Raw genomic sequence first — 8215 nt, forward strand, 5'->3', positions numbered from 1 at the left:
TTATATAGTATTAGAGAAAAACTATAATTGTCTTTTACTCTTACTTCAAGAAATGTAAAGAGCAAAAAGAAAAGTAGTATGCAAATACAAACCAGATAACACATTCAAGGAAATATCACAGCAATTCTCATCTAGAAACAGTTTAATAGAGTAAGCACTTATGAAGGTCCTGCTGTGTTGTGTCTTTAGCTAACAGTTATTGGGCTTTTATTTCAGAGATATCAACTCATTTAAAGTTTATAAGAATATTATGAAATAAATACTATCTTAAATTCCATTTTACAGAAGGCAAAACTGAGTCATAGAAAGTCAAGTAACTGACCCAAGATAGCATAGCATAAAATCATGTAATTAGATAAATGATAAAGCTGCAAATGCATAGACTAAAAAGCAAGAAGAAGTTGAACCTACCAATCATCAAAACACTCATGTTTGTTTATTATGTCCTCATTATCAGGTACTATATGAAACCAACTCCTAAAAGAGTATGTGGCCCTTACTTTTCAGAAGAGTCACTAATGGGATGGGAGGGCTTCAGACCACTGCTTTGCAAACTTTAATATGAATATAGATCAATTGAGGGTCTTGTTATAAAATTCAGGTTCTGATTTAGTAGGTCTGGGTGGGGCCTGAGATTCTGCATTTCTTACAAACTCCAAAGAGATATGTACTCTGCTGCTTCAGGCTTGCTACTTTGAGTAGTGAGAACTTAGACAAATTAGTACCTCCATGTGATATAAAATAAAATTGACTGGTCTGTAATTAACAAACAGAGAAGTCACCTCAAATGAGTGAAGTTTGGGCTACAGTGAAAGATAAGCTCTTTCTGCCCATTTTGAGCATCTGTCAAGGGAAAAGTCAAGAGTTCTTGCAAAATCTCTCTTCAAGTTAACAATTATTGCCAATTTTTATGTCATTTTTAGTTCCAACCCCCCACCCCCCAAAAAAGTAAAAACAAAACCTCTGAGATGAAATTGGCTTAATCCCCGGGCCTTTAACTTATCTGTTGTTCCCACTGGACCAACAGCTAGCTCTTAAAATATCTTTTCGATTTATCTTAACCCAGAAGCATGGGTCTTTTCCTGGTCTTTGGCTGATTCCTTGCTTCTATAGCCTAAACAGAAGTCTACCCTGTCTTGGTCACTTTTCCTGCTTGCTGCTTAAAGAATTTTAGGGAAACAAAAGTACAGAGTCCCCTACCCCCTCCACCCACCTCCACTCTCCAACCAGGAGGCCTTTTTTCTTTGAGATCCACTGATAGACTCCACAGGTGAAGTTGCCCCAGGAGCACAGAGCCTCCCTACCTACTTAACAGGCATGGTGAGGTTAGAAGTTTAAAGTAGCCTGCCCTTCAAAGCATTTTGCAAAGATTAACTAATCCTGACAACCAGCCTCTGGCAGAGCAGGGGAACATGAGATCTACAGTTATGGAGAAAGATGCCGCAGGCAGTAAAGAGACTGGTATTTCTACAGACAGGAGGAAGTTTCAAGTACAAATTGGATAGCATCTCAGAATTGTGTATGTGTAGTGAATGTGTGTGTATATATGTATATGTAAAAGAAGCATATCACATATGATCACACACACACACACACACACACACACACACACACAGGGTATGGGTTGAGTTGTGTCCCTCCAAGATTCATATGTTGGTTCTAACCCTCGATACTTTAGTATGTGACTGTGTTTGGAGACAAGGTCTTTGAAGAGTAATTAAGTTCAAATCAGGTCATCTGGATGGGCCCTAATCCAATATGACTGGAGTCCTTATAAGAAGAAGAGACTAGGATATAGACAATTCACAGAAGAACGACCATGTGAGAACACAGGGAGAAGACAGGCATTTGCAAGCCAAAAAATGATACTTTGATCTTGGACTTCCAGCCTCCAGAACTGTGCAAAATTAAATTTCTTTTGTGTAAGCCACCCCGTCTGTAGTACTTTGTTATACATACAAAGTACTAGCAAATGAATACACACACACGCACACATGCACACACATGCACACACATACACACAAGCACACGCACACACAGGGTGGCCACAAGTGTGGAAAAACAAACACATTTTAAAAGATTTATTGTTATCACATTACATTAATTAATAAAATACTATTATCTCAGAATCAAGATTTTATGGCCACCCTCTACAGGTATAAACATACAGAAAAAACTTGCTTTATCCATGCACTGGGAGAAAGGAGTGTAAAGTAAATATAAAGTAAACTGATAGGACTGGGAAAAGACTTAATGACAGCACATAGCTTTCTGCCAGGTTTGGGAATGGAGGGTTCTCTTTCCAGGAGAATAACTTCTTTAGAGTTATTTTTCCAATGATGGTCATTGGGTTCCTTTTGGCTTTGTTCCTTAAAGTGGCCCAAATGCATGCCTCCACTTGGCCTTTAACCAGACACCTGCTGTTTTGCCTTGGACTTTTTGTACTTTGTGAATGTCCTTCCCAGACACTCCCCAGAAAAGTTTCAGAATGGGGGAGAGTTACATATGCCTTGGGATGGTTAATCATTACCAAGAATTTGAAAATACTTTGACCACCATTATGCACAGAAACTGACACATAAGAATGAAAACAAAATCTCAGAAATGAGAAGAAGAAAATGACTAAAAGGAAAAGAACTCAGCTTTGCCAGTTCAACTTCGGAAAATGAGTAGTTTTAGGAGGAGAAAAAAAAGCTCCTGTCTTCTGCCACAGTAGTAATTGTAAAAGTAGTAATTGTAAAAATAGCAGTGTCACTGTTTTTTTTTTAAATGAGAAAATGCAAAAATAAATATTCTCAACTGAGTTAACAACTTACCATAACATCTCAGATCACTGAAGGGAAAGGAAGGGGAACTCATATATTTAAAAATGTTATACATGTCAGAAGCTTTCTATAGTTTACCTCAGGTAAATTTTGCCAACAATGCAAAGTAGATTTCATTATCTTTATTTTGTATGTGAAGAGCTAGGGATAAAGTAACTCCAGACATTGTTAGCTGAATGACTTAACAGACTTTACCAAGCTATTTCTCTCTTGATGTCTTTCTCTATGGAAGATAGAAAAGGTAAACATTTGCTTTCTCAGCCTTCTTCGTAGCTAGGGTTAATCTTACTATATGACAAAGTTCTAGTTTATGATATGTAAACATATGTAGAAGATTCCTAAATTTACATCCCAATCTAGACCTCTAGTCTAAATCCAGACTTATATATCCAAATGCCTACTCCACGGTTTTGATTGGGTAGCTGAGAAGAATCTCAGCCTAACATGTCCAATCTGTCCTCCTGACCTTTCTAGCTATCCCTGCCCTCTGTCAGTCTTTGCCATCTATGTAATGCCAACTCTAATGCCCCAGGTACACAGGCCCACAAACTTAGTCATCTTTGCCTCTTTTTCTCACACTTTGCCATAATCCAATCAATCCTCAGATTCCGCAGCTCTCCTGCTTCTCCGTACTCCCAGTATGCTAACCTGCTCCAAATCAGCAGCATCTCTTGCTTAGAAGCTTCTTAATGGCTCTCCATGATTTCATCCTGCCACCTCCTTCAGTGTAGTCTCAACACACCCAGAGTGGGTCTGTTACAATATAAATGAGACCATGCCCTTCCTCTGCTCACAAGAGTTCCATAGCTCTTGTATTATTAAAAAAGTAGAAGCCAAAGTCATCACAGAATCCCACAAGTCTCTATATGACCTGACCTCCTTACCTCTTTGATCTCTTATCTCACCTCTCCCCAAGCTCACTCTGCTCTAGTCACACTGATCTGTATCAGATGTTTGCACTTGATAGACTCCCTTTCTAGAAAATTTTCCCACAATTTATTTGCATGTTTTACTCTCTTAACACCTTCTTGTCTTCAATCAAATGTCAATTACTCAGTGACACCTTTTTCTGACCCAGTTTATTTAAAATGCAACCTCTCCCCACTACCACCAGCTGAAACATCCTACCCTCTTTCTGGCTTTATTTTCTCTATAACATCTATCATCATCTAGTGCTACATATTTTACTTATTTATCTTGTTTACTGTCTGTCTCACTAAAATATCACCTTTATTTGGACAAAGATTTGTTCTGTTTTGCTAATTGCAGGAACATCTAGATCAATATTGACCTGAAATAGCTACTTAATATATGATTAATTAATTAGTTTATTAATGGTAGGGGATTTGGGAAAAAAAATTTGCTCCTTTATATAAGGGACAGGTATCAAATAAGTCATTGCTATCTATAAAAATGCTGAAAATAAATGAGCAAAAGGATGATCATCTTATGTTATGTTGAGCCACTGAAGAATCAATCTTTTACCTCCTACAATCTTTTATCTCTAGACATCTCATAGTGTGAGGAAAATATCACCTATTCACATAATCCAGGTGTCAGCAAACTGCCCCACAGGCCAACTTTGGCATCCTGCCGGTTTTTGTAAAGAAATTTTTATTGGAATAGAGTCATACCTACATATTTACATAATGTCTACAGCAGCTCTTATCCTATAACAGAGTTGTATGGCCCATAAAGGCTAAAAGATTTTCTATCTTCCCTTTTACAGGAAATTTTTTTTAACTCTTGACTTAAACAAATATTGAGTTTTCTTTCATTTTCAGTCCAAAGGGAGCATAATAAATGACAATGCCAGCTGCTACCCTCTGGATCCACAATCACATTTTGGGAAGTCACCCTTTAGCAAACAGCTCTTACCTAATGGCTAACCACAGATGTCATTCCTGTGAGATGCAGAGTTCCTCCAACAGGTGACTTTGGCTCAAGGACTCCCATCAGCTTGGCCAAAACTTTCTTACAGCTGAGTTGTAATCTAAGACTCTCTCTCTATCCAACTCTCCTTCCTTCCTTCTCTTCTTTCCAGGGATCAGACCTGTAGCCTGAGTTCTCTCCTTACATATACCCTCATTCTCCTTCTTTACCCTTCACAGGTGTTTTCTACAATAAATCTGTCATATCTTGTTTTGCTTTCTGCTTCTCTGAGGACCTCAAGTAAGATAAGCATAACTGAATGCTTATGGTAGTCTGAATTTTTGACTGCAGTCACAGAACAGATTAGAAGTAATTTTTAGATTTAAACCAACATTGGCCTGACTTGAAAGTTCATGTTTTTTTTAACACTGCTCTACTGTTACAATTCCTCTAGACACTTGTATTGCATCCCTCCTTATATTCATTCATTCAATAAGGAACCCACAGAACCTTTCTGATCATGGTTGTATTTTATTTATATTTATACTCTAATACTTAGCAGAGCTTGTCAAATAGTTGGCAACTTTATAATATTCATTAGGTGAATGAATAAATAGATGAACAAACATTTATTAAATATCTAAAATATGTGCATTTGGTTAAAGACTTTGCTGCGTTTACAATCTAATTAAAGAAGTGTTATACAAATGACAATGTAAAAAGAGCAACTCAGTCATGTTGCCTAAAAAGTATTAACAGTTAAGAGTGTGGAGATAATGGGATCAGCAAGGAGATTACTACAATAGTACTGACATGATGTAAAAAGGGGCTGAACTTGGCCACACAATGAAAATAAAAGAAATGAAATAAAAGAAAAATGAGAGCGAGATTTTTAAAAATGAAAAATCAAGAGGCCATTAATTGGTCACAGAAGTTAAACAAGAGTAAGGAGCAAGATGACTCAAATGTTTTGAGCCTGGGTACTTGTAAGGAAGACAGTACCAAAATAAGGCTCTCAAGAAAAAGAGCTAGTTCATTAAGCAGGGGTTTGTGAATACTGTTAAGGAGTAGAGGATCATTCAAAAGAGATCATTTAAAATATATTAAAGAAGTCAGATTAGCCCTTAGGAAGAATTGTCAGGGTCAGAGACAATCTTAAAAGACATTCCATTCAGAGGATACTTGAGATTATGAGAGCAGGTGAGTTCTAGGATGAAGAAAGAGTATGAAGAAGATAAAAGTAAAATCAAGTATGATCCCTGCATTTAAGAGGTGAGAGGTAAAAGAAACACAGATAAAGAAAATGTAAAAAAAGTAGACAAAGAAAGGTTAAGAATTAGAATAATTAGATCATCCAAAGACCAAGAAAAAAGAGAATTTCCAAAAGAGTGGTCATTGATAGCAAATGATGCAGAGAACTCCAGGAGTTTGGACATTGTGGTTTAGAGATTTGGGAGCAAATGAAAGAGATTAAATAAAGGAGAGCTTGAAGGGTCAGTAGGATCAATCATCAGCTTATAGGTTTGGTTTTGTCTGTATTTGTGTTTTTCTTTTTCTTTAAAGGAAAGTAGACTATTTGTGTTTTTAGCAGAGAGAGAAGCCTCTATGGAGGTTAGAAATTAAAGAGAATAGAAAAAAAGGGATGGTTGATACAGCAAGTTCCTGGAGGAGGTAGGATGGGAGGAACAGAGAATATAAAATGAGGAGTCTAGTGTTGAAAAGAAAGATGAAATGACTTAACTCTTTCTTCAGGTCAGAAGGAAAGGATGAGAGCATCTAAAGGTAAATTCCCTATGCCATCCTTTTCCATGTCAGTCCAGAGTTATATTCAGAGTGTTATTTGGCATCAGTGCTCCTCTGTAATTTAATTCTCATATTTGCCAACTTTGAAAGAAGATTAGATATGATCTAAACCAATGTCTCAACTTATTCAACCATATTTAAACAGAGCCTAACGGATTTATTTTTCCTTTGTATTTGAATAAAATATGTACACTTGTTCAAAACATAATGACCATCTAGGTAAAACTTACATGACTATCCAGAGGAAAATGATAAAAGAAAAAAGCAGCTATCACATGTGAATTACTTCAAAGGGAAGATATGGTAGAAAGCAGTAGGAAAATGAACTACATTCAGTCTTTCTGGATGAATTTCTGAAAAAGTCCTTCACATTTACTTCTAAATGGTGATCTCACTAGTGAAATTCCAGTGGGCCATATTGATGTCTACAATAGCTTCTTATAGATTTCAAGTTACCATTATAGAGAGTCTTGAAGTCATTTTAGTTGGGCAGGTTATATATTGCTGGAAGTCTTAAGCTAGACTTGCAAAGTCTAGCAAAGTATTGCAAAGATCTCACTGACTGCTTCCTTAACTAAATATTTCAATATACATTAGCTTCTTTATTAGTCTTTTTCTGACTAATTTTTTCCTCATTTTTCTGGTTTCTTGAATTATTGGGGAGTGTGCCAGAGTGATGCCACAAAATCTGTTAAATCAAAAGTATTAACCCAACTGACAGATTTTGTCAATGGAGTATTAGTGACAGAGTCTTGAGGAAGAAAAAGACCTAAATGGACCCTTGGCATTGTTTAGTCATATCAAGAAGAATTTGGAAGAGTAAATTTCACCCTCCTAGATTCTTTCTGTTTCCAGTCAGTGGGATTGCTCTAATGAGTTCAAATTTAGATTAAAGCAATAGCTGCAATTTTGACTTCAAAAGCTCTTGCCAATAGTAAAGTCTCCATTTTAGGGGAGATGAAGTGGAACAAACTAGAGATTAGAAATCAAAATATTTGGATTTGATTCCTGGCTCTGACCATTTACTCCTTTGTAACCTCAAGCCAGTGGTTCTTCCCAGGCATGGATATACTCCACATGCTTCCCATAATTGAGAAGGGCACCCAGAAGAAATGCCTTAGGCCAGTCACTTAAACTTTGTGACTTTATATTTCTTTAAATTGATAAAAAGGGCATGGGACTCCTAGGGATTCCAAATTATCACTGCACATTAAAAACATTTGGGGCACTTTTTTAAAAATAGCAGTACAGGGCCCCATCCCTGACCAACTGAATCAGAATCTCTAAGGGTGGAGTCTGTGTATTGGTGTTTCTTTAAGAATGCCCCAGGTGTTTCTTTTTTTTTTTTTAAATAATTAATTAGTTGTCCCCTCCAGGTGTTTCTAACATGCAGCCAGAGTTCAGAATCACTGCCCTGATCTTCAGGCTTTTTATTGATTCTTCAGCATTCTAAGAATCACTTACTACAAGGCACATATGCCTAGAAGACAAGAATCCATTCAGATGGCATTATGCTCACTCTTTGCCCACAAAAAAATGTGTCCGGCCTGGGTCCTAGAGATGTGTGCAGTTTTGATTCTTGGGATTTCTAAGCATAAGAGGACATGCCCAAGGCCAAACTTTTACTTTGCTTTTCTTCTTACTATTTTTCATGTTCGATAAAAAATAACTTTTTTATTGAGCTATAACATGTTTACAGCTTGATAAATTACATA

The sequence above is a fragment of the Pteropus alecto genome, unplaced genomic scaffold (assembly GCF_000325575.1).
Source record: "Pteropus alecto unplaced genomic scaffold, ASM32557v1 scaffold121, whole genome shotgun sequence".
NCBI lineage: Eukaryota > Metazoa > Chordata > Mammalia > Chiroptera > Pteropodidae > Pteropus > Pteropus alecto.